The sequence below is a fragment of the Bos javanicus genome, chromosome 1 (assembly GCF_032452875.1).
Source record: "Bos javanicus breed banteng chromosome 1, ARS-OSU_banteng_1.0, whole genome shotgun sequence".
In the NCBI taxonomy this organism is placed as follows: Eukaryota; Metazoa; Chordata; class Mammalia; order Artiodactyla; family Bovidae; genus Bos; species Bos javanicus.
Genome location: NC_083868.1, coordinates 43,672,425 through 43,698,765, shown reverse-complemented (window position 1 = coordinate 43,698,765; position 26,341 = coordinate 43,672,425).

The window sequence follows — 26,341 nt, the reverse complement described above, 5'->3', positions numbered from 1 at the left end:
AAACAACAACAATATGTATATGCTGCCGCTAAGTCGCTTCAGTCATGTCCGACTCTGTGCCACCCCATAGATGGCAGCCCACCAGGCTCCCCCATCCCTGAGATTCTCCAGGCAAGAACACTGGAGTGGGTTGCCATGTCCTTCTCCAATGCATGAAAGTGAAAACTTAGAGTGAAGTCGCTCAGTGGTATCCAACTCTTCACGACCTCATGGACTGCAGCCCACCAGGCTCCTCCATCCATGGGATTTTCCAGGCAAGGGTACTGGAGTGGGGTGCCATTGCCTTCTCCAACAATATGTATATAAGATCATATATTCTTCAACTAACAACAGTTTTACCTCTTCATTTTCAATTTGGATACCTTTTCTTTCTTTGTCTTGCATAATTGCTCTAGCTAAGACCTCCAGTACTGTATTGAGTAAGAGTACAGAGAGTGGGCACCATTTGCCTAGTATCTAATCTTAGAGTAAAAGCTTTCAATTTCTTCTACATTGAGTATAATGTTAGCTGTGGATTTGTCATGCTTGGCCTTTATTATGTTATGTTCCTTCTTTTTTTTTTTTAATTTTATTTTATTTTTAAACTTTACAATATTGTGTTAGTTTTGCCAAATATCGCCCAATCTGTTGTGGGCTTTTATAATGAAAAGTCTGTGTATTTTGTTGAATGCTTTTTCTGTATCCAAGATAATTATATGATTTCAATTTTTTATTCTATTAGTGTGGTGTTATCGCATTTGTTGATTTTCATGCATTGAACCATTCTTGCATTCTAGGAATAAATTCTACTTGGTCATGGTATGATGCTTTTAATATGTTCTTGAATTCAGTTTGCTAATATTTTGTTAGAATTTCTATATCTTCATCAGTCCCTTATTGATCTATAATTTTCTTCCCTTGTAGTCTCCTTATCTGGTTTTGATATCAAGGCAATGCTGGCATACTATGAATTTACAAGTATTCCCCCTTCTTCAGTTCTTTGGAAGAGTTCAGTTAATGAAAAGCATTGTCATTAATTCTACTTTAAATGCTTCACTGAATTCACTGTGAACCTGTCTGGTCCTGGGGTTTTCTGTGTTGGGACGTGTTTTATTACTGATTCCTTTCTTTACTTACTATTGGTCTATTCATATTTTCTATTCCTTGATTCAGTCTTAATAAGTTGCTTGTTTCTAGGAATTTATCTATTTATTCTAATTTTTTAATTATTCATAGTAGTTTCTTATAATTCTATATATTTCTCTGTTATCAGTGCTTTCCTCTTTCATTAATGATTTTATTTGTTTGAGTCATCTCTTTTTATTTCCTTTGTTAGTCTAACTAAAGGCTTTACAAGTTTGTTTACTTTTAGAAAACCCTCATAGTTTCATTGATGTTTTCTATTCTTTTTCTGGTATATACTTCATGCATTTCTGCTCTGATCTTTATTATTCCTCTTGTGCTAACTTTGGCAAATAGATTTCTGATGATCATAATATAATCAACATTTCTGAAGTGACAGGTCCAGAATGGATTCTCATTTTTAAAGGAATATCCAGTTGAGATTCTCCTTGCTTGGAGACAAAGAAATATCCTCTCAAAACTCTTTCCAAGGTGTATTAGAATATGTCCTACTCAACCCTGTAATCAAATGATAGTAGCATTTAAAACATCCTATACTTCAACTTTTTTAAGCCAACTTTTTCACTCTCCTCTTTCACTTTCATTAAGTGCCTCTTTAGTTCCTCTTCACTTTCTGCCATAAGGGTGGTGTCATCTGCATATCTGAGGTTATTGATGTTTCTCCGGGCAATCTTGATTCCAGCCTGTGATTCATCCAGCCCAGCATTTCGCATAATGTACTCTGCATATAAGTTAAATAAGCAGGGTGACAATATACAGCCTTGATGTACTCCTTTCCCTATTTGGAACTAGTCTGTTGTTCCATGTCCAGTTCTAACTGTTGCTTCTTGATCTGCATACAGATTTCTTAGGAGGCAGGTAAGGTGCTCTGCTATTCCCATCTCTTTAAGAATTTCCCACAGTTTATTGTGATCCACACAGTTAAAGGTTTCAGTGTAGTCAATTAAGCAGAAATAGATGTTTTTCTGGAACTCTCTTGCTTTTTTGATGATCCAGCGGATGTTGGCGTTTTGATCTCTGGTTCTTCTGCCTTTTCTAAAATCAGCTTGAATATCTGGAAGTTCTTGGTTCATGTACTGCTGAAGCCTAGCTTGAAGAATTTTGAGCATTACTTTGCTAGCATGTGAGATGAGTGCAATTGTGTGATAGTTTGAGCATTCTTTGGCATTGCCTTTCTTTGGGATTGGAATGAAAACTGACCTTTTCCAGTCCTGTGGCTACTGCTGAGTTTTCCAAATTTGCTGGCATATTGAGTACAGCACTGTAACAGCATCATCTTTTAGGATTTCAAATAGCTCAACTGGGATTCCATCACCTCCACTAGCTTTGTTCATAGTGATGCTTCATAAAGCCCACTTGACTTCACACTCTAGGATGTCTGACTCTAGGTGAATGATCACACCATTGTGGTTATCTGAGTCATTAAGGTCTTTTTTTGCATAGTTCTGTGTATTCTTGCCACCTCTTCTTAATATCTTCTGTTTCTGTTAGGTCCGTACATCCTGAGATTGCCTATATGTCTCTGAATTTCCTTTACATAAGGACAAAGAAAAACTACTATCTTGTCTGAGTCATTTATTTTGAATTTCTATCATATTGAATCAAACCTAGTCTCAAATGATATAGTGTATATGCATCTACTTTTTAGCTTCAAAATGAGGATCATACCATCACTTCATGGCAAACAGATGGGGAAACAATGGAAACAGTTACAGACTTTATTTTCTGGGCTCCAAAATCACTGTGGACAGTGACTGCAGCCTTGAAATTAAAAGCCCCTTGCTCCTTGGAAGAAAATCTATGACAAATCTAAACAGTATGTTGAAAAGCAGAGACATTACTTTGCCAACAATTGTCCATATAGTCAAAGCTATGATTTTTCCAGTACTCATGTACGGATGTGAGAGCTGGACAATAAAAAAGGCTGAGCACTGAAGAATCGATGCCTTCAAACTGTGGTGGTGGAGAAGACTCTTGAGAGTCCCTTGGACAGCAAGAAGATCAAACCGGTCAATCCTAAAGGAAATCAACCCTGAATACTCATTGAAGGACCAATGCTAAAGCTGAAGCTCCAATACTTTGGCTACATGATGTGAAGAGTTAACTCATTAGAAAGACCCTGATGCTGGGAAAGAGTGAAGGCAGGAGAAGGGGATGACAGAGGATGAAATTGTTGCATGGCATCACCAACTCAATGGATATAAATTTGAGCAAACTCCGGGAGATGGCGAAGGATAGGGAAGCTTGGAATGCTGCAGTCCATGGGGTCACAATGGACGTGACTTAGTGACTGGACCACAACATTCATTTAACTAAAAAAGTCTGAAGATGTAGTGTGTACTGGACACTATGCTGCATGCTGAAAATGAGAGATAAGACGAATCAGAAAGATTCCCTGCCTCTGATGAGCTCACAGATTCATGGAGGAAACAAACATAAATATACACTTTAAATGTTTAGTTTTATAGAAAATTCAAAAAGAAGAGGTGGACAAAGTATTCAAAAAATCTTAGCTTGGAAGTTTGGGCAGAACTACCCAGAGCTAAGCTTTGAAGCTGTCCTTGAAGGACATGTGGAATTTTAGCAGTTTAGAGGTTGGAATGCTCCATATATAGAAAAAGCCAAGGAATGGGGCTAATGGTCATTGGATAGTGGGAAGTTAGATTTTTTTTTTTTAATTAACCTCATGGGCTTACCAGTTGGCGCAGTGGTAAAGAATCTGCCTGCCAATGCAGGAGACATAAGAGTTGTGAGTCTGATCCCTGGGTTGGAAATATCCCCTGGAGAGGAAATGGCAACCTACTCCAGTATTCTTGCCTGGAAAATGCCATGGAAAGAGGAGGCTGATGGGCTACAGTCCATGGGGTCACAAAGAGTTGGATATGACTGAGCACCCACCCACACACACACACACACACACACACACACAGAGCAATAGAACACATTGAAGGTTCCATTAAAAACAATGAAGGTGATGTTAAAGAGTAATGTTATTAGATTTACATTTTGGGGAGACTGTTGTAGAGATGCACTGCAGGCAAGGGAACTAGGTAGAGGACCATTATAAAAAAAAAAACTAACAAGAGATGATGAGTATATGAACGAGGTTAAAGGGCAATGCATTAATTCCCATCTATTTTAGTTTCAATCTAACTTGTCAAATGAGCTGCTAACCATCTGCACATTAGCCTGTGTGGACCAACAGACTATAACCTAGCATTAAAGCGAAACTTACCTCATCAGATAGTATATCTTGAAAAATATTTTTGACTAGCGTCATTAGGCATATGTAGAAGACATTTGGTGAAGGTAGCAGGCCTTCTGAACATCCCTGTGACAAGTGCAGGCCTCCTACCTTGCTAACTTTCCTTGAGTCCTTGGATTTTCTCCATACTAACATCTCCCTGTCTAGACCAGTGGCACTAGGAGGGTTGCTCTGCACCTGGCATGCTAACTTGGATCTACTGTCTTATCTTCTGTCTGCTCATCACACACAGATTCAAATGGCTCTCCTTAGACATGATACTATGTCTCCTTGGACACAAACTAATGTTATTGTCATCTTTGTGTCAAACTTCTCAAGTTAAAAACAAATTTGTTCCTGTGTTCCTGGTATGGAATTCTAATTAGATGTTGATGTCTATTTGATTCTGAACCATGAAAAGTGTTACGATTGGTACCTCTCTGGGAATACTGTTTCTACTCCTATTTTTTCCCTCTGTGTGACCCCCCTTTCTCTCACTCTAGCATTGGATAGAGGCACACATTCGTCTCTTTCTGGGAAGTGAAGCTTATAGGTGAGAGCATAACAAAGGCAAAATGAAAATGAGTTGATGACCAATCATAAAGACAAATAGTAAAAAACACCCAGAAAAACTGGCTTTTCTTTAATACCAATGATGAGGGTACATTTTATGACATTTCTTTGAAATTCACAAAGAGTAGCATGAAAATACAATTGCATTTACAGTTCTTTGCCTTTCCTCATTGACTAAACACGCAACATTTTTTCTTAAGTTTAAAACTCGCTAATCACTTTTGGATTGTAGATTTATTTTATCTGAATGTCTCCATATTGTCTAAATCCACACATAAATTACACACACACACATACAAACATACATGCCACATATGATTTTATTCAAAGTCAGACCATGTAAAAGATGAAAGTGGGAGACTCCAAAGAAAATGTGGTTTCTTTCCAAGAATTCCACTGTGCTCTGATTTCAAATACTGACTTTTTTTTCTGGAAATCTCCTGTTGTTTAAATCGTCTACATACCAAGCTGGGTTCTCAGCTGGAACACTCAATATTAGAGACATGTTTCTGTACATATTTTTAAGGTTCATTTACATATTGTTTGAAAGGTGCAATAAATCAACTTAATTTGAATCACTTCATAAGCTCATGTGCCCCTATAAACTTTATACAAATCATAAAGAAATACTTTCACTTTATTCACTTTCTCTGTTTCAGTGCTGTTTCAGGGGTTCAGTGTGGGTTTACTTGCATTGTTGATTTATTTATATATTCACCCAAGCAGCAGACATATATTGAATATCAACTATGTTGAGAAGTGTGGTGATATAAAGATGAATAAGATTAACTTATAGAGGTTAATATTAATAAAAGTTAATAATGCTCTATGCTCAAAGGACTTTCAGTCTGGTAGGAGAAATAATATTATGTTGCATTTTTTTCAGGCTTTGTAGTTTACAAAGCATTTTCAAGTGCATACTCATATTCAGACTTCCTTTATAACAACCTGATGAATTGGTCGAGGTAGGTGTTATTAACCCTATGTAACAGGTGGGTAAACTGCATGAACTCTCATGAAGCCCCACTTTATGCTTATCCACCGTGACAGTGGGTTTCAACCCAAATACAATGAGAACCACCTGGGAAGGCTGAAAGGCTAATCGATGCCTGAGCTCGCCTCCAGAGATTCACATTTTACTGGTCTAGGGTGGGGCCTACACGTGGGCAATTTATTTTAAAGTTCATAAAATGATTCCTCTGTGTGACCATGGCTGAAAAGCACTGCTTTAATTTTACTGAACTACTTTTGATTCTCCTAGGGCACCCTACTGTTTCCCATCTCTGTTTCTTTGCTTCTTTATCCCTGCATTTGCTATTTTATATTGAAATACACACACACACACACACACACACACACACACACACAGCCTTGAACTGTGTTGTATGCATCTTTTCAGCCCAGTTCCTAGTGCAGTACCTTATGCACAACAGGAGCAGAATAAGTTTCTTGAGCTAATGCCAACTTGATCAGAAAATATGCTCACTTGTGTTATCACTTCTACCTTTCCTAGTCCTCTCGTCATGGTCTCCCTTATCACAGGGGAAAATCTTTCATCTGATCAGGTCACCTGGTTCAATTTTGTCACTAAAGACCTGGGTCCTTCCCTGGGTCAAGGCAAGAGGACAAATTAAGTAGCTCAAAATCATCCCTCCTCATTCTTGCCTCATGCCCCAGCTCCCTCTTCCATGCCCCAACTGCCTCTCCTCACTCTACATTTCTTTTAGAGAAGAGTAAGGGATGTGTTTAAAAAATGGGACCTTTTAATATAAAAAATTATTCAATTTAATATAGGGGGAAAATTTATTCTTGACCTCCAGCTGCCCACCTCATCCAGCCAAAGTTAGGGTCAGAAACCTCACCAAACTTCATGAGAACACAGTTGTCTCACTGGCCCTAACAGATACATCCAGCTGGGTCAACATTCAGAACGGCACCTAGTTTAGGCCTTAATTCTGTAGTCTACAGTATCCACCCAATACTCAGGAAGTTTATGTCTGAATAATAGATCATATCAGTATATTTTTCTAACAGAGTTAATGTTATTTCTAATAAATGCAAAATCAAGTATTTTTATTCTACAAATTAAACTACCAATATCTCTAAAACAATTTCTAAAATTAATCCCATAATAGAAATAAAATATAAATGCTTTATACTAGTTTGTGGACTTAAAAATGACTGCTTATTTGGTTGTAAATGTCAATTTTTACAAATATCAGTAGGATAAAGTTGTTAAACATTTTCCTATTGATTTTGCAAAATTGACATACAATGTGGGCTTCCCTGGTGGCTCAGATTATAAAGAATCCACCTGCAATGTGGGAGACCTGGGTTCAATCCCTGGGTTGGGAAGATCTTCTGGAGGAGGGCATGGCAACCCACTCTAGTACTCCTGCTTGGAGAATCCCCATGGACAGAGGAGCCTAACAGGCTACAGTCCTTGGGGTCGCAAAGAGTCGGACATAACTGAGCGACTAAACGAAGCACACATATATATGTAGTATATCTCAATATGTGTTATGTATGTAGTATATGTCGTATACACTGACAGAAAATATGAAATCTCTGAATTAGAGAACAGATTATTTCTCACAGAGCATCTTAGCTCCATTTCCCCAGAGGGCACTGGGATGAGGATCAATTGTTCACCTGGGCATGCATGAGATTCATCAGAGGACAGAAACCCTGACACTATGACTCAAAGTTTATACAGGGCAGCTGACGTATCTACCCCTCCCTCTTCCTCTCCAGAGAGGGAGAAAACTTCACTCTGAAATGTAACCAAATTTTCTCTGGGGAAAAGAAGGGAAGGGCTCTACCCTGGAATGTAAACAAATGGCTCTGGGGGCGGAAATCTCTAAATGTCCCTGGAGCAAGGCACAATCTCTATCTTCCTGCATTTATGACTTAGTCATAAAGGTCAACTATGCAAAAATATGAAAATATTCATGGATAGAATTATCTCCCAAGAAAAAAAGATATACAGATATTTTTCTGTAGATATTTTGGAACAGCAGACCAGCATCCTTTCCTTCTTAATGAACCTGGTATTTCATGAATTTCCATAAATTCTAGAAGCTAAGCTAGATATGTACATATCTGTTCAATAGCAACAGGTATAAGAGCATCCTCAACTAGGCTATGTTCCCCACACTTGAGATCCTGGACCAAGGCTTGAGAAAACCTGCTGTCTGTCAGATTACTGAGCATTCTGGATTTAGTGGGACATGAAGCTAAAATGATTTTCTATTTTGCTAAATCTGCTTTCACTATGCCAGGAGGAATTTCCATATCCTATCTCCTTGTGAAATCTCAATTTCTACAGTCACTTTCAACTTTCTTGTCCCTTTTGGTTGTAAAAGAGCCCAGTCTTATTTAATCATTGCAAACTTTAACCTCATATCCTCCTTTCCTCAGCTCAACTTTAGCTTTGGCCTGAAGAATGCAGAATGAGTAAGGACTATATGGACATGGGGTGCTCTGAGAACACCCCTTTGGCCCCTTTCTTGGTCACTTTCACTTTTGGCTTGGTGGGAGGAGACATGGAAAGTCATAAGCAATTGTTTCTCACCTCTATCTTCCTAGGGCTTCCCTGGTGGTTCAAGTGGTAAAGTATCTGCCTGCCTGCAATGTGGGAGACCTGGGTTTGATCCCTGGGTAGGGAAGATCCCCTGGAGAAGGAAATGGCAACCCACTCCAGTACCCTTGCCTGGAAAATCCAATGGACAGAGTAGCCCTGTAGGCTACAGTCCATGGGGTCACAGAGAGTTGGACACAACTGAGTGAATTCCATCCAATCAATATATCTTCTTAAATACTCTTCTCTGAACAATAATCTTGATTTGATGGCCCATCAAATACTCTTCTCTGAACAATAATCTTGATTTGATAGCTCATTAGTGGGCACATAAGTGGATTCTTTAGAAGAACACTTGTGAAGACTTCTAAATACACAGCTTCTGCATGAGAGATTTGTTTCAGCTCGACCCTAATATCTCTATCAGCTGCTTCTTAGAGTGATCTTGCTTCTGGGTTGCCCTTGTCCAGAAGACATTTGATCCATAAGATATTGCATGCATCTTGCCATGAAAGATAGTGGGAGTGAACTCTTGTTCCACTCCTGTCTCCTTCCTCAGTCTTTTTCCCATCTCTCCAGTCCATATCTCTCTAGTTCCCTTTCCTTTGCTCAATTTGACACAAAGATGTTTAGTAAGTCCTCTGCAACCTACCAGATAATGAGATGCCAGGCTTTGATTAAAGCTGACTCTTCCAGTTTCTAGAAGTGATTATTTCAGATCTCTCAATTTGGGGACCATCAGTTCAGTTCAGTTCAGTTCAGTCGCTCAGTTGTGTCCGACTCTTTGCAACCCCATGAATCACAGCATGCCAGGCCTCCCTGTCCATCACCAACTCCCGAAGTTCACTCAGACTCATGTCCATCGAGTCAGTGATGCCATCCAGCCATCTCATCCTCTGTTGTCCCCTTCTCCTCCTGCCCCCAATCCCTCCCAGCATCAGAGTCTTTTCCAATGAGTCAACTGAGAACCACTATTCTACCTCCTTCATGGAGGGGAAGCAAAAGCTGCAGTGCTCTCATCTTAGACTCCATTCATTCTCATACTTCTGTAGTCTGCTCTTATAGACTGGTGGGCAGGGTTCATTGATGTTTCAAGTAAAAGAGCCAGTTTGGTCACATTTTAATAAGACCTAAAGAGGTCTGGTCCCACATAGGATTCATTCAATAACCTTATTAGAACATTAGGCAGACTAACCTGTGTTTTCTTTTTGTTCACTAGTTGTTCTACATATTTTAATTTCTAGTCTTATACTATGCTTCAATTCATGTAAATGCTCTCTTTCCACTTAGGTCACCTAGTTCTCTGCCTCCTGTCATTCAATACTTTTTCAAAGCACATTACTCTTCCTAGACTAACTAATAAATTAACTTTATACTATCTAATGCTAACAATGATTAGCAATTTCAATAAAAAAATTTTAAAGTAATTAGCATCAAAGAATGTTCCAACTGGAAAGGATTGTCATGGACTTAGTAATAGTCTCTCCATTAACTAGTAAGAACAGTGGATTTCAAAAGTGAAATTGTTTATCCAAAGTTATTGAGTGAGTTAGTGACAAAGATGGATTACTAACAAAGATGGAACCAGAATCTTGGTTTCCTGATTTCTGAAAGAAGACATTCCCCAGTACATTATAATGTTTCTCAAGTCCAAATCAACATGTCCCAACAACAAAATTCATATGCTCTGAAAAATCCAGTTAATTACACTTATTTGATGATATATCTACTGAATACCATCACCTCTAAGGGGCATGAAAAGATAATTACATACCATTCATGATCAAATGGTCACTTCCTGTATTTTATAAGGTCATAAGCCATTTATTCTGTGAAGTCAGGCAAATTAAATACTCATGCTGAGTCATACTTAAAATTGGCAGTTTGTGTTTGGGATGTACTCAGGAAAATCATCATTACACAAAAGTGTGTATTCAGAAGAGATAGCAAGTTTGGATTAAGACCATAGAAACCAAGTTTCCGAGCAAAGTGTGTCATTTTGCAGCTGTTTCCTTCGTCTATAATAACCTCACTGCAATTGACCAGTTTAAGCTGGAGGTGTCGGGATGTAACCGTTGTGATGACCCCTCTGGGTGCTAGGGAATTTTATTATAAGCAGTCACTAAAATATCTATGCTATGCTAAGTCACTTCAGTCGTGTCCAACTCTGTGCGACCCCATAAACGGCAGCCCACCAGGTTCCCCGTCCCTGGGATTCTCCAGGCAAGAACTCTGGAGTGGGTTGCCATTTCCTTCTCCAGTGCATGAAAGTGAAAAGTGAAAGTGAAGTCGCTCAGTCTGTCCAACTCCTAGCGACCCCATGGACTGCAACCTACCAGGCTCCTCTGTCCATGGGATTTTCCAGGCAAGAGTACTGGAGTGGGATGCCATTGCCTTCTCCAATAAGCTATTATAAAAGATACCAAAATCAGTGAATAAGGAGAACTATGCCCCCAAACTATTTTTCTACAAGTTTCAAGAGATTGAACTAACTTTGCAAAACATTTATAGGAAATATACTTATCTTAAGAAAATTTAGGTGTGCATATCTTTCAAGAATCTCTTCAGAAATATTTATGAAACAGCAATCCTGACACCAAGGTTAAGGAATCCAGCCCCCTCCCCTCCCCCAGAAAAACTAATTTACTTCTATAAAGTGGACATTCCAAAGTCCAAAAGCAGGGAGACACAGGGCAGAGCAAGGGAACTGTGTATATGGAGTAGGAGATTTATATTATGTTTATATTTATAGTGATGATTCCTTGGCTCAGCTCCCTATTTGGATGCATTCATTTAGCTATTAATAATTTTGAGGTCCCAACTTCAACTGGACTGAACTTCTGTCAATAGTGAGTACAAGAATATTATTCAAGACATGGTCTCTACCACTTAGGAATTTACTGCCTCTTTGGGAAATGAATGTGTACACCAATCATTACAACGCAAGCAACGCTGGCAGTAGTAACACCTGCATCTTGCTGTCCATCTCTCTTGTTCCTTGATTATGTTCCTATTTTCCCACCACAGGTTAAGCTCTTAGGGAATAGGGATTTGTTTTATTAATGTTTGTAGGCCTTGTAGGACCTGGAAAAGAGGCAAATACTAATATATCATAAATAAAAGCCTAGACAGCATATTAAAAAGCAGAGACATTACTTTGCCAACAAAGGTCCATCTAGTCATGGTTGTGGTTTTTCCAGTGGTCATGTATGGATGTGAGAGTTGGACTATAAAGAAAGCTGAGCTCTGGAGAATTGATGCTTTTGAACTGTGGTGTTGGAGAAGACTCTTGAGAGTCCCTTGGACTGCAAGGAGATCCAACCAGTCCATCCTAAAAGAGATCAGTCCTGGGTGTTCACTGGTGGGACTGATGTTGAAGCTGAAACTCCAATACTTTGGCCACCTGATGCGAAGAGTTGACTCATTTGAAAAGATCCTGATGCTGAGAAAGATTGAGGGCAGGAAGAGAAGGGGATGACAGAGGATGAGATGGTTGCATGGCATCACCAACTCAATGGACATGGGTTTGGGTGGACTCCGGGAGCTGGTGATGGACAGGGAGGCCTAGCATGCTGTGGTTCACAGGGTCGCAAAGAGTCAGACATGACTGAGCAACTGAACTGAACTGAACTGAACTGAAAAGGAATCACTTTGTGAATGAAGTTTTATTGTTTACAAAAAGCTTTTAAGTCCATGAAGCCATTTGGCTAACCTTATGAGATGGGTGGAGCCGACGTGTTTGCTCCCATTTCAGTCAACAAAAATCAGGTTCTGAGAGCTCATAATGGTTTCCAATAAACTAAGTGGTAGAAATGGGCTGTAGCCTATCTTCCCATTCCCTCTGTTCTTCCTATAGCCTTGGGCTGGCTCTTTAGTATGTGATAAGTGATCTGTGTGATGAATGTTTGGAAAAGAGAGAGCTGATATGAGTAATCAAAAACAGGTGGCATTGAGTTTTAAGTTTCACTTCAGGACTTAGATATTATTAACTATATTTCAGTTAACATTTTTTGCCATTCTATTCATTTTTTCTACATCATATTGAAGATGTTATTTTTAACTTGAAAGCTTCTAGTGAAAAAGATAATGTTTTGTACATGGAATATTATTCTGAATACCCATTGGTAGTAAGTATTTGATTTTCAACTCCTGGGTAATGCTCATCTTAAAATTTTTAGACTTAAATGCAATACAATTATAGAGCTAGACACCACTGTAGAAATACTTTAGCAAAGAGGTCCCTAACATTTCTGCCGCTTGCTGCTGCTGCTGCTAAGTCACTTCAGTCATGTCTGACTCTGTTCAACCCCATAGATGGCAGCCCACTAGGCTCCGCTGTCCCTGGGATTCTCCAGGCAAGAACACTGGAGTGGGTTGCCATTTCCTTCTCCAGTGCATGAAAGTGAAAAGTGAAAGTGAAGTCGCTCAGTCACGTCCGACCCTCACCGACCCCATGGACTGCAGCCTTCCAGGCTCCTCCGTCCATGGGATTTTCCAGGCAAGAGTACTGGAGTGGGGTGCCATTGCCTTCTCCAACATTTTTGCTGCTTAGTGGCCTTTTATTGAGCCATACCCATGAACAATTCTCCCTGTTTTAAAATATTTTGCCCATTTTATTTCATCCAAAGTCAAAGAAAACATGGAACCTATATTCGAGGAATTTATAAACTAATGAGAGATATAAATCTGTAAATAAATGTGTGTAATAAATATATCCTCTGCCTATCTTGTGCTCTTTTAATATTCTTCATCCCAGGAAATGATGTTGTCATTCACCCAGATGCCCTTGTCTTGAGCCTAGACTTTATTCTTGATTCTTATTTCTCTCATGGCCTATACACCACCCTTTAGAACTTCACCAGTATGACTCTTGCATTTTATTAAAATATCTATTCAACTCTCACCTCCTTATAAAAACCTTTCCTGATCTCTTGACTGAATGTACCTACTCTCCCCAACCTCTGTCACCTTCTTTCCTCTTAAACTGTTTTATTTCTGTTTCTGATACTGTCACTACCTGAATCACACTATATCAGCCTTTATTTCATACTAGAATGTATAAGAAAAAAAAATTATGAGGGTAAGGACTTTGCATTATTCTCTGCTGTATTATTAGCTAGAATACATGCAAGACTCCCATCAAATATTTGGATAAATAAATAAATGGATGAATGTATGAACAAATTGATGATTACATGAAGAAAATTATACCATGGGGTACAATGAAAAGGAATGAGCAGTTACATTTGAAATAAAAGCTAAAGATAGGTGGCAAGAGCTGGATTCATGTTGATGTATGGCAAAACCAATACAATATTGTAAAGTAATTAACCTCCAATTAAAATAAATAAATTTATATTTTAAAAAAGTAATAAATAAAGATAAATGAGTAGAGATTAACAAGACAAAGTAGGAGGGGAAGAGCAGTGCTGGCAGAGGACAGTGATGAGACCAGAGAGTGTGTGGGTATTTCCATAGGTGGTTAGAAGCTATGGATCAGAAATACCATCAGATGAGATAGAGTGTTCGACTGAGGCCTCATATTAAAAGGCCTTATATGCTTGCTTGAGATTTGGATTTGTTCTCTGGGTGATACTGAACAGATTTTAAAAACCGAAATACTATAATCAGATCTGTAATGGCTATGGATTGAATGTACTTTACAGAGGAGAAGAAATGAGACAATTTTGGACTTTTTTAATGATACTATCAACTGAGTGATATTTCTAAAATAAATGAAATGATGGAATTAAATGGCTGCATTTAGAAAAAGAAAGAGATGAAGAAAGTAAGAGTGATTGTTTTTTAAAAAAATAATATTTATTGGTGTATAGTTGCTTTCCAATGTTCTGTTAGTTAATTCTACTGTACAGCAGAATTAATATGCCATACACGTCCATAAATCCCCTCCCTTTTGAACTTTCTTTCCATTCACTTCACCACTGTACACTAAGTAGAGCTCCCAGTGTTATGCAGTAGGTTCTCATTAGTTACCTATTTTATACATGCTATGCTATGCTTCAGTCGTGTCCGACTCTGTGCGACCCCATAGATGGCAGCCCACCAGGCTCCCCCGTCCCTGGGATTCTCCAGGCAAGAACACTGGAGTGGGTTGCCATTTCCTTCTCCAATGCATGAAAGTAAAAAGTGAAAGTGAAGTCGCTCAGTCATGTCTGACCCTCAGTGACCCCATGGACTGCAGCCTACCAGGGTCCTCCGTCCATGGGATTTTCCAGGCAAGAGTACTGGAGTGGGGCCATTGCCTTCTCCGATATTATACATAGTAGTGTATATACGTCAATCCCAATCTCCCAATTCATCTATATATTTCCTTTTCCCCTTGGTATTCATGTGTTTGTTCTCTATGTCTGTGTCTCTATTTCTGCTTTGCAAATAAGATCATCTATTCCATTTTTGTAAATTCCACATATGTACATTAATATACAATTTTTTAATTCTTTCTGACTTCACTCTGTATGATATTCTCTAGGTCCATACTGGAATCTACAAATGATGCAATTTTTTCCTTTTTATGGTTGAGTAATATTCCATTGTATATAGGTACCACATCTTCTGTATTCTTTCCTATATTGATGGACATTTAGGTTGCTTCCATGTCTTGATTATTATAAGTAGTGCTGCTATGAAGAAAGTGATTCTCTACTGTTTTTCTTAGCAATGGTTAAGAGGGTGATGGGGTCATGAAAATAGGGAAGTGAAGAGGAGGCTGGGAATGGGGAGAGAGATGAGTTTAGTTTGAAGCCACAGTACAACATCTCGGAGAAGGCAATGGCACCCCACTCCAGTACTCTTGCCTGGAAAATCCCATGGGCGGAGGAGCCTGGTGGACTGCAGTCCATGGGGTCGCTAAGAGTCAGACACGACTGAGCGACTTCACTTTCACTTTTCACTTTCATGCATTGGAGAAGGAAATGGTAACCCACTCCAGTGTTCTTGCCTGGAGAATCCCAGGGATGGGGGAGCCTGGTGGGCTGCCGTCTCTGGGGTCGCACAGAGTCAGACACGACTGAAGTGACTTACAGTTACAGTACAGTACAACATCTGGCAGTCTATAGGTGTAAGGGAGTTGGATATTTGATTTTGAAGTTGAGAGAGAGAGAAAGATTAACTTTAAAAAATAAGGGTTTGTGGTCCTAAGAGTATAGGTGGTAGCTGAATCCATGAAACAAACATCGTGAATTGCTAATTAGTTTTGCACCTTTAGCATCTAAAACAAAATTTTTAGTTAGAACTCCTGATTAGGAACTAACACAACCACTTATAACAAAAAACAAAGAAACTTAAATTTTTAGCCTTTGGTGAATATATTATTTCTGAATTAAAAAAAAAACACACACTGTTAATAACATACATCCCTATTCTTCATAGACATCTGGGAGGGAGGAAGTCAAGGACCTTTAAGTTAGGAATCAATGTTCTAGCGTAGTTTTTCAGGGGAAAAAAAAAAAAACAACTTTAAACCCTCAAGCAATATATCAGTTTAACATTAATTCTGATTTTGAAATTGGACATGCAGGCTCCATGGCCATGGAAACTCCTTGAATCATTTTTAGTACTCCCTTTCAGCTCATCTGATACAACAGTAAAAGAATATGGACTGAGGAAGGTTTTGGCCTAACAACCATTAAATTCTGTCACAGTTATCATTCTGTCCTTACCTGTGTCCCTTATTCAGAGGATGAGGGAGATGAACAGAAGGCAAGGGCAGGGCTATGGGAGAAAGGCATGAGAGGGCAACAGACAACATTTGCAAGCTCTAATCCACAGGAAGACAAAAGCGATATTAGGAACGATTATACCCAGTTTCTAGAGAATATGCCTAGTTTTCAATTTCTTAGAGGTAAGATAGAAGGAGAAGGGGGCAACACAGAATGAGGTGGTTAGATGGCATCACTGACTCAGTGGACATGAGTGTGAGCAAATTTCAGGAGATCATGAAAGGCAGGGAAGCCTGGAGTGCTGCAGTCCATGGGATTGCAGAGTCAAACATGACAGCAACTAAGCAATGACAGAGAGAACGCCAGATGAAGCATTTGGACATGGGACCTCTTATAATCGGAAACTGTGTGGTTTAATTGAGGAGGAAATACTAGTCTTTCTTAAAGGTTAAAACTTATTTGAGGATTATTAGGAAAACTATTGGGCTTCCCTGGTAGATCAGCTGGTAAAGAATCCACCTGCAATTCAGGAGACCCGGGTTTGATTCCTGGGTCAGGAAGATCCTCTGGAGAAGGGATAGCATACCCACTCACTATTCTTGGACTTCCCTGGTGGCTCATTTGGCAAAGAATCTGCCTGCAGTGCCAGAGACCTGGGTTCAATCCCTGGGCTGGGAAGCTCCTCACAAAAAGAAGGAAAATTATTCTTTTGCATCATGACTTTGTGTATAATATTTTTTTAAATTTCAAGTTATTTTATTATTTCCTGTTATTTCCTATTGTCTGTCCTTTTAAACTGCCCAGGAATGTTAAGCATGATCCCCTCCACCACTGTTGGTGACTCATCCTGGGAAAGATGACTTTGATGCCACATGTCACATAGGTAACGTTAGTTACTTGCGGCTGCTGCTGCTGTTAAGTCGCTTCCGTTGTATCCGACCCTGTGTGACCCCAGAGACGGCCAGCCCACCAGGCTCCCCCGTCCCTGGGATTCTCAAGGCAAGAACACTGGAGTGGGTTGCCATTTCCTTCTCCAATGCATGAAAGTGAAAATGAAAGTGAAGTCGCTCAGTCCTGTCCAACTCTTAGCGACCCCATGGACTGCAGCCTACAAGGCGCCTCCATCCATGGGATTTTCCAGGCAAGAGTACTGGAGTGGGGTGCCATTGCCTTCTCCAAACATTAGTTACTTAGTCACTTGTTAACATGGGCATTTTATTCTTGGTATTTTAAGGACCTTTCTCTCCTCTCTTAGAAACCCAAGGTATTCACAGTTTCATTTCCTAAGATTTCTGCCTTTTAACTCTAAATTACTTTTCCTCTGATATAACTACTATAGGCTAGTTGTTGAAAAGAGGTATATATAGCCCAAATTGGCTAGAAATCCTGTTTGGGCATTATCTAGATGACCTTGGACAAGGTATGTAATCTCTGTAATATTATTTTCCTCATCCACACACTAAGGATAATTCATTCATATAGTTAGGTTGTTTTGAGGATTAGATGAGATACTGCATTCAAAAAATTCAAATACCTTGTTTAAAATAATTCAACTAAAATACTAAATAAGAAAGATTGGTCAGCTTAATTTTCAGGGTATCAGATCAGATCAGATCAGATCAGTCGCTCAATCGTGTCCAACTCTTTGCGACCCCATGACTTGCAGCACACCAGGCCTCCCTGTTCATGACCAACTCCCGGAGTTCACTCAGACTCACGTCCATCGAGTCAGTGATGCCATCCAGCCATCTCATCCTCTGTCGTCCCCTTCTCCTCCTGCCCCCAATCCCTCCCAGCATCAGAGTCTTTTCCAATGAGTCAACTCTTCGCATGAGGTGGCCAAAGTACTAGAGTTTCAGCTTTAGCATCATTCCTTCCAAAGAAATCCCAGGGCTGATCTCCTTCAGAATGGACTGGTTGGCTCTCCTTGCAGTCCAAGGGACTCTCAAGAGTCTTCTGCAACACCACAGTTCAAAAGCATCAATTCTTAAGCACTCAGCCTTCTTCACAGTCCAACTCTCACATCCATACATGACCACAAGAAAAACCATAGCCTTGACTAGACGGACCTTTGTTGGCAAAGTAATGTCTCTGCTTTTGAATATGCTATCTAGGTTGGTCATAACTTTCCTTCCAAGGAGTAAGCGTCTTTTAATTTCATGGCTGCAGTCACCATCTGCAGTGATTTTGGAACCCAGAAAAATAAAGTCTGACACTGTTTCCACTGTTTGCCCATCTATTTCCCATGAAGTGATGGGACCGGATGTCATGATCTTCATTTTCTGAATGTTGAGCTTTAAGCCAACTTTTTCACTCTCCTCTTTCACTTTCATCAAGAGGCTTTTTAGTTCCTCTTCACTTTCTGCCATAAGGGTGGTGTCATCTTCATATCTGAGGTTATTGATATTTCTCCTGGCAAGCTTGATTCCAGCTTGTGTTTCTTCCAGTCCAGCGTTTCTCGTGATGTACTCTGCATATAAGTTAAATAAGCAGGGTGACAATATACAACCTTGACGAACTCCTTTTCCTATTTGGAACCAGTCTGTTGTTCCATGTCCAGTTCCAACTGTTGCTTCCTGACCTGCATACAAATTTCTCAAGAGGCAGATCAGGTGGTCTGGTATTTCCATCTCTTTCAGAATTTTCCACAGTTTATTGTGATCCACACAGTCAAAGGCTTTGGCATAGTCAATAAAGCAGAAATAGATGTTTTTCTGGAACTCTCTTGCTTTTTCCATGATCCAGCGGATGTTGGCAATTTCAGGGTATACTTGCACTTAAAAACTAGAGTCTATAGCCCATTTTTTTTCTTATTCTGATTCAGTAAATAACAACAAACATTTTTTTATGGAACCTTTATGATTTACTTGTCTTACTTGATCCTCAAACAACTCTATGAGGGAAGTTATAATATTAGGCCAGTCTTATATGTAAGAAAACTGAGGTATAGACAGATTGCTGTAACTTACCTAAGGTTATAGCAATACATGTGACAAGTCCTAGAACTTAGATTCAAAAGTAAGTCACCTGGCTCCCATTTTTTTTAATTTTCTTTTTCCATTACCCAAAAATCAGGAGGGAAAAAAAAAGTGAAGCAGTACTTTTCTGCCCCAAAATCAATTATCGTTTACATCAAAAGAATACTTCAGAGAGGAGGAACAAATATGAAAGAAAGGAAATGTTGACACAAAGAAAGAGAAAAAAGATGAAGCAATGGAGAACAACAAGATTTCTCAAGGTTAGCCAAAAGTCTCAACTTGGAGACTTCTTATTGTAATCAGGAAGATAATGAAAGCTAAAGACAGAAGAAAATCAGTCAGTTTAAAATTGAAAACAAACAGCAAAATTTTGATTTAATCTCTCAAAAATGTATTTGGCCAGCAGATAAATCAACACCAGAGTAACATTCCCCATTTGCCCCTCGTGTTTCATCATTGAGTTAGGAATGAGGACACCAGGTTTTTGTTTCTGCTCTGTGACTCAATAGCTCATCACACAGGAGGGAGACCGATGGAAAGTATGTGAAGGAGAAGCATGCCCAGTGGGAAAGAAACAATGGTGTAGGGAGTACTATAAGGACTCTCAAACCAGACTGGCTCAAAACAATGCTTATTGGATGTATCAGCAGGCACCCACGTGATTTTCATCAGGGACTGGGTAGCCAAAGACTGTCACCTGAGAGATGTCCTTTGTAGCTGCAAGGAGTATCTAACTTCCCATCTCTGCTGCTTTAGGGCACAGATACAGTCATCTTAAAGAGAATTAAAGCAAGAAAGGAAAGAAAAAATTCTTTTTCATAGCAACATTCATATGTTTCTTTTACAAAGTGAGCAAGCTGGTTGAGATAATTTCTGATGTTCTTTAAAGTTCTGTTGCTCAATGATAGCTTGAAGAAGGACTGACATGCTGAGTATCTCTCATAAAGGGAAAAAAATGACAAATTTTTAGAGAATACATTTATGCCTCAAAGATGTTTTTGTAATTTGCAACAGTGAGAATTTGAAAATGACTGAAATATCAATAAATAAATGTTAAATAAACTGCAGTTATATTCATGTTACATACACAGTTCTGTCAGTTCAGTTCAGTTCCTCAGTTGTGTCCCACTCTTTGCAACCCCATGGACTGCATCACGCCAGTCTTCCCTGTCCATCACCAACTCCCGGAGCTTGCTCAAACTCATGTCCATCGAGTCAGTGTTGCCATCCAACCATCCTCTGTTGTCCCCTTCTCCTCCTGCCCTCAATCTTTCCCAGCCTCAGGGTCTTTTCAAATGAGTCAGTTTTTCCCATCACGTGGCCAAAGTATTGGAGTTTCAGCTTTAGCGTAAGTCCTTCCAATGAATATTCAGGACTGATTTCCTTTAGGATCACAGTTATGTAGCCATTCACAGTTCCCATTTATGTAGCCATTATTTAAAATTTCAATTATGGTAACAATGAGATTGTATATAACGTGGAAAAATGCTTGAATAAAAACAAATGACACATGCTGAAATTATAAGAAGTAATTCACACACTGTGTACCATGTAGAGCAAAATAAATGCTAAGAAATAAAGTCATAATATTCAGTCCTCATGAAATTGTGGTGTTGTGCTGTGCTTAGTCACACAGTCATGTCATTCTTGGCAACCCCATGCACTGTAGCCCACGAGGCTCCTCATCCATTGGGTTTTTTCCAGGCAAGAATACTGGAGTGGATTGCCATGCCCTCCTCCAGGGGATCTTCCCAACCCAGGGATCGAACCCAGGCCTCTCACATTGCAGGTGGATTCTTTACCATCTAAGCCACCAGGGAAGTTCAAGAATACTGGACTGGGTAATGAAATTGTGGTGGAATAGTTTAATTTGCAAGTTTGCAACCTTTTGTTGTTGATTTTAGAAAGTAGTCTGACTGTGTATCAGGAATCAAAAAAAGTGCCCATGACATTTGTACCAGGAATCTCACCTTTGGGAATTTATCCTAAGAAAATAATTCACAAGAAAGAAAAAATATATATGTACTAACATACTCATTCAAGATCAGACGAGATTGGGTGCATTCAGGGTGGAATGGCCGTAGAATAACATACTCATCCTACCATTATTTATACTGGCAAGAAATGGAAAATCAGGAAATATCTAGGACTTTGGGTGGTAGGGGAATGATTCAACTATGGTACAACAACTGATGGAATGTGATGCCCACTAAAATGATAATTATGAATATCAGCATACTAGAAAATCTTGAGGCATCGTCAATTAAAGAGGACCCAAAATAGTGTCTATTCAGTGATCAGCTTTATATTTCTATTGTCAAGTTCTACAAAGGAACTTAATCAAATGAAAAAAATGAAAATATATAATGTATATCAAACCATCACATTTTACACTGTTACACAACATTCTATGTCAATTATACCTCAGTAAAGCTGGGGAGAGGGGGAGAATAAAGTACTAAATGAGAAAAGGCAAATACAAAATTTTATATACAACATCATCACAATCATGATTGAAAATGCTTAGGAAAAGAGATGGCTAGAAATAGACTGTTACTGTTGGTTGTCAATGGGTAGTAGGAATTTGCATGATTTTTTTCTGATCTTATAATATCTGATTTTCTATGAGTGGGTTATTTTTATAAAGGTTCAAAATAAAATAAATTTTTGATCACTTATATACAGTTGGTGATTTATTTCTTCCAAATGTATAAACTACTTTATACTGCAGCCCTCACTGCGTATAAGAGATCAGGCCGGCCTTGGCCCTGCTGACCATGAGCTGCATATAGTAGAAGCCTTGTCTAGTAAACTATGGACACAGTCATGTCACTTGCTTGTATGCAGACTAACTTAATTGCAATAGAGAACCCAGAGATCACCTCCAGCCTTTCCTCTTCTCCTGTGACACTTTATTATTTGTTAGTGATAAGGCTCCTTTGATAGAATTCAAAATCATTTCATCAAACATCAATATCCTTCATGACAGTAAAGAGTGCTGGGGTCATTCTTTCCTTCACTGTAATTTAGGCTATGTCTTGGTTTTTAGCCAATAATACAATCCAAATTCATTAGTGCCACTACCTTACCTTGAAATGAACAATTATACAAAGCAACACTTCTTCCTATAAATTTGTTTTCAAATTTATAGAGAGAGCAAATCAGTGGTTACCAGCAGGAAGTGGAAGGGGCAGTATGGAAACTGGGGAGTGGGAAGTGTAAACTATTGGGTGAAAGAAAGGCTCAAGGATGTATTATACAATATGGGAATATAGCCAATATTTTGTAATAACTATAAATGAAAAATAACATTTTAAAACTGCTTTATATTTTTTAAAGTTGAAAAAATATAAAAATTAAAAACCACATCTAGCCTTACATGAGAAAAGCACAAAGACAGCAGAAACTAAACTCTGTCACCATTCAGACTTTTGAAGAGCTTTCAAACCATTGACTTGCAGACCTTAAGAAATATTAATGAATTTCAAGAGAGGGAAAGCGCCATCAATCACGAATTTGCTCAATTTTGTTAGCCACCTCCCTTTACCCTCTAGAAAACAGAAGAAGTGACTCCAAGAGGAATAGGGAGATGTGAATATATAACCTCCAGTCTCAAAACCACATCCCCTGGCAACCACTGGGGGTTTGTTTTAAACCCTATGCACCAGCAATCTCTATCTTGGAAAATCTTGCCTGGGCATCAATCAAGCAGCAGGAGTTGGTCTCTGTTTGCCTAAGCAGAACCTTGAGAGAGAAATAAGGACTCTTAACAGTATACTGCTTCTGCCCACATTGAGGGGCCTTCTCAGACTTAGTGAAGGCTGAGATCAACTGCCAAGAAAAGCCTTCAGGGTTCAATTAAGAGCGATGAGATGTTGGAAAATACTTAACAAAAACCAAGCTCTCGAACCAGCATAAAATGTGAAAATTCTGGACAGTATAGGCAATATATCCTGCCAGATCCTTCTGATTATGTTTGGTGTATAATTGGAACTTCTTCACCAGAAAAGTTTGGCCTTCTTTTGAAGTAGAAGAGTGTACAGGACTCTGAAGGTCTACCCTAAATAACCCAGGTTATAAGAGAACAGGAATTATTTTTTAAAAGAAATACCTACTGAACAAATATTTCCAGACCCATGATTTTAAGACCCAATTTCAGGAATATCTTTGGGATGATCAGCTTTTTTGTAAACAGACTTGAATTAACTGAAAATCAAACATCTTGAAATCATAGAATGTTAGAACCAAAAACAATCTTAAATATCAATTAATCCAACCTCCCCATTTTCTCATGAAGCCACTGAGACCTAGTGAGTTTTAATTGATAGCCTAACAAAGTATAGCGTGTCAGGGTCAGAGTCATTGAAGTAATCACTCACATTTTAACAACTTTGAGATTCTCAAGCACTTTTTCATCTAATGGCTCATTTGATCCTCAACTATCTCAGAAGCATGATGGCAGAAACTAATCAGTGGATTGGTTCTTATATTTCTGACATGTTTTCAAGCAACATAACATATCACTTTTGAGGGAAAAAAGAGTTCAAAAGCTGAAAAATGTTCCCTTCAATTTAATTTTCTGGGTACATTTCTAATAATGTCAGGAGGTTGTGTGTTCTTATATGGGTCTTGTCTCAGAATCATACCAGGATGATCACCCATCCATGAACTCTGCTAAAGTAGTTGGGGTTCAGGTTTTCAAAGGAAAATCCTCATAATTTGTACTCATTAAAGAACACAGTAGAATGCTTTCCTCTAGAAAGAGGATTTTTTTTTAGAATTGGGTAGATACTCACCTGTGGGTAAGAATTTTTCAGAGTCTTTTCTGGAATTGGGGCTGAGGTTCCTTCAGTTCCTGGAAGTTAGGATTCTTTGGCTTTACTTTCTTCAGTTCAATAGGAGTTTTTTATTTTCAGCCTTAATACTTCTCAGAAATCTTCTGATCCTGAAATTCATTAAAGTCTGAATTCACCTAAAAGGTGACTAGTGTGGCCATGATATTATCTATCAAGTATAGACATTAAATTGGACCTAGCCTGTGACTTGCCCTCAGTATGATTAATTTGACTCTCACTCTTTCCCCACTTCCCCTCTGAGGACTGATGTGGAAAGCAAGAGTACATTAATGCCTAAATAAACATAGACTTTCTCCATTCATTCCACTTCTAAGCATCATCAGTCAGTTCACTTCAGTCGCTCAGTCGTGTCTGACTCTTTGCAACCCTATGAATTGCAGCACGCCAGGCATCCCTGTCCATCACCAACTCCCAGAGATCACTCAGACTCACGTCCATCGAGTCAGTGATGCCATCCAGCTATCTCATCCTCTGTCGTCCCCTTCTCCTCCTGCCCCCAATCCCTCCCAGCATCAGAGTCTTTTCCAATGAATCAACTCTTCGCATGAGGTGGCCAAAGTACTAGAGTTTCAGCTTTAACATCATTCCTTCCAAAGAAATCCCAGGGCTGATCTCCTTCAGAATGGACTGGTTGGATCTCCTTGCAGTCCAAGGGACTCTCAAGAGTCTTCTGCAACACCACAGTTCAAAAGCATCAATTCTTCGGCTCTCAGCCTTCTTCACAGTCCAACTCTCACATCCATATATGACCACAAGAAAAACCATAGCCTTGACTAGATGGACCTTTGTTGGCAAAGTAATGTCTCTGCTTTTGAATATGCTATCTAGGTTGGTCATAACTTTCCTTCCAAGGAGTAAGCGTCTTTTAATTTTGTGGCTGCAGTCACCATCTGCAATGATTTTGGAGCCCAGAAAAATAAAGTCTGACATTGTTTCCACTGTTTCCCCATCTATTTCCCATGAAGTGGTGGGACCGGATGCCATGATCTTAGTTTTCTGAATGTTGAGCTTTAAGCCAACTTTTTCACTCTCCTCTTTCACTTTCCTCAAGAGGCTTTTTAGTTCCTCTTCACTTTCTGCCATAAGGGTGGTGTCATCTGCATCATAGTTTTCATAAAATATGGATTAAAAATACATTGTAATCATACTTCATGTCTTTAACTTTTTCCCAAATAAAATAATCACATTCTCTAATTCCTGGTTAAACTCTTCTTCTAATTAGCTACTAATTAAATATCCAGCTAGAGTAACCAACAACTCTGTGCTTTGCATAGCAGTAGAACTTAAGTTTACATTGAGTCAGACTTGAGTAACTAGGGAAATTTAATGAAATTAAGCACAGATGTGGAATTACAAACATTCGTGTTTTTTAAATCTGTCACAATATGTATGTGGCTTTCCTCTTCCCTAATTTGAAAGGTTTTGCTATCACCGTTCCTTATTAACTCATGTGAGGTATCATTAGTCCAAGGTTCACACTCGTATCAGCTTTCTCTTTAGGCCTATGTATCTTCAAATATGCTTCATAAGAAATAATGTATGGAGTACACAGGCTGAGAGACACTAAACAGAAACTTCACATTTCACACCAAGTCTACCATTCATGAGAAGCTTTTCAGTCCAATTTTATCATCTAGTAGGTAAGCAGAGAGGTTTTTTGCTTTGTTTTTAGGGGAAAAAATGAGTCTTTATCACACTTCTAAACCGCAACATCTGTGTTTGTGTGTACACTAGATAAGTCTGTCCAAGGCCAAAAACAATGACAAAAACAAAAATAAAATTATTCTGGAAAAATAACCAGAATCCATTTTCCTCCTCTCAAATTCATACCTGGACCGCACTGTAAATATCAAACCCACAGGCAATCTATCTGGAAAGAAATCTTTAAAAGCACGTCAACAACATTCGCATTTCATTCTTCCAGTTGAACTTGACTCAAGGGATTTTGAACAACCTGGTCGGTTATCATTTCCACATGATAGATGCAGGAGCATTCCCCTCTCTATATTTCTCCCTTCCAAATTAATAGTCTGTGACTATTTGTAAGATAATTCTAATATATAATATTGGTGAGGGAGAAAAAAAAAAGAGGATGAGTACAAGAAGCCTCGTGGTTGCAGGTGTCTATATTATCTCTCACTTGATCTTCATTTTTGTGCATAAGTAGTTGACTAGACTGCAGTTACAGTGAACGTCACATGTCCTGACCCCTCTATTAATCAATAACATATTATATTGCCCGAATTTAGAAATAATTTTAATTATAAAATCTAATACTGGATAAAAAAATAATAAAGAGAAATAATTAA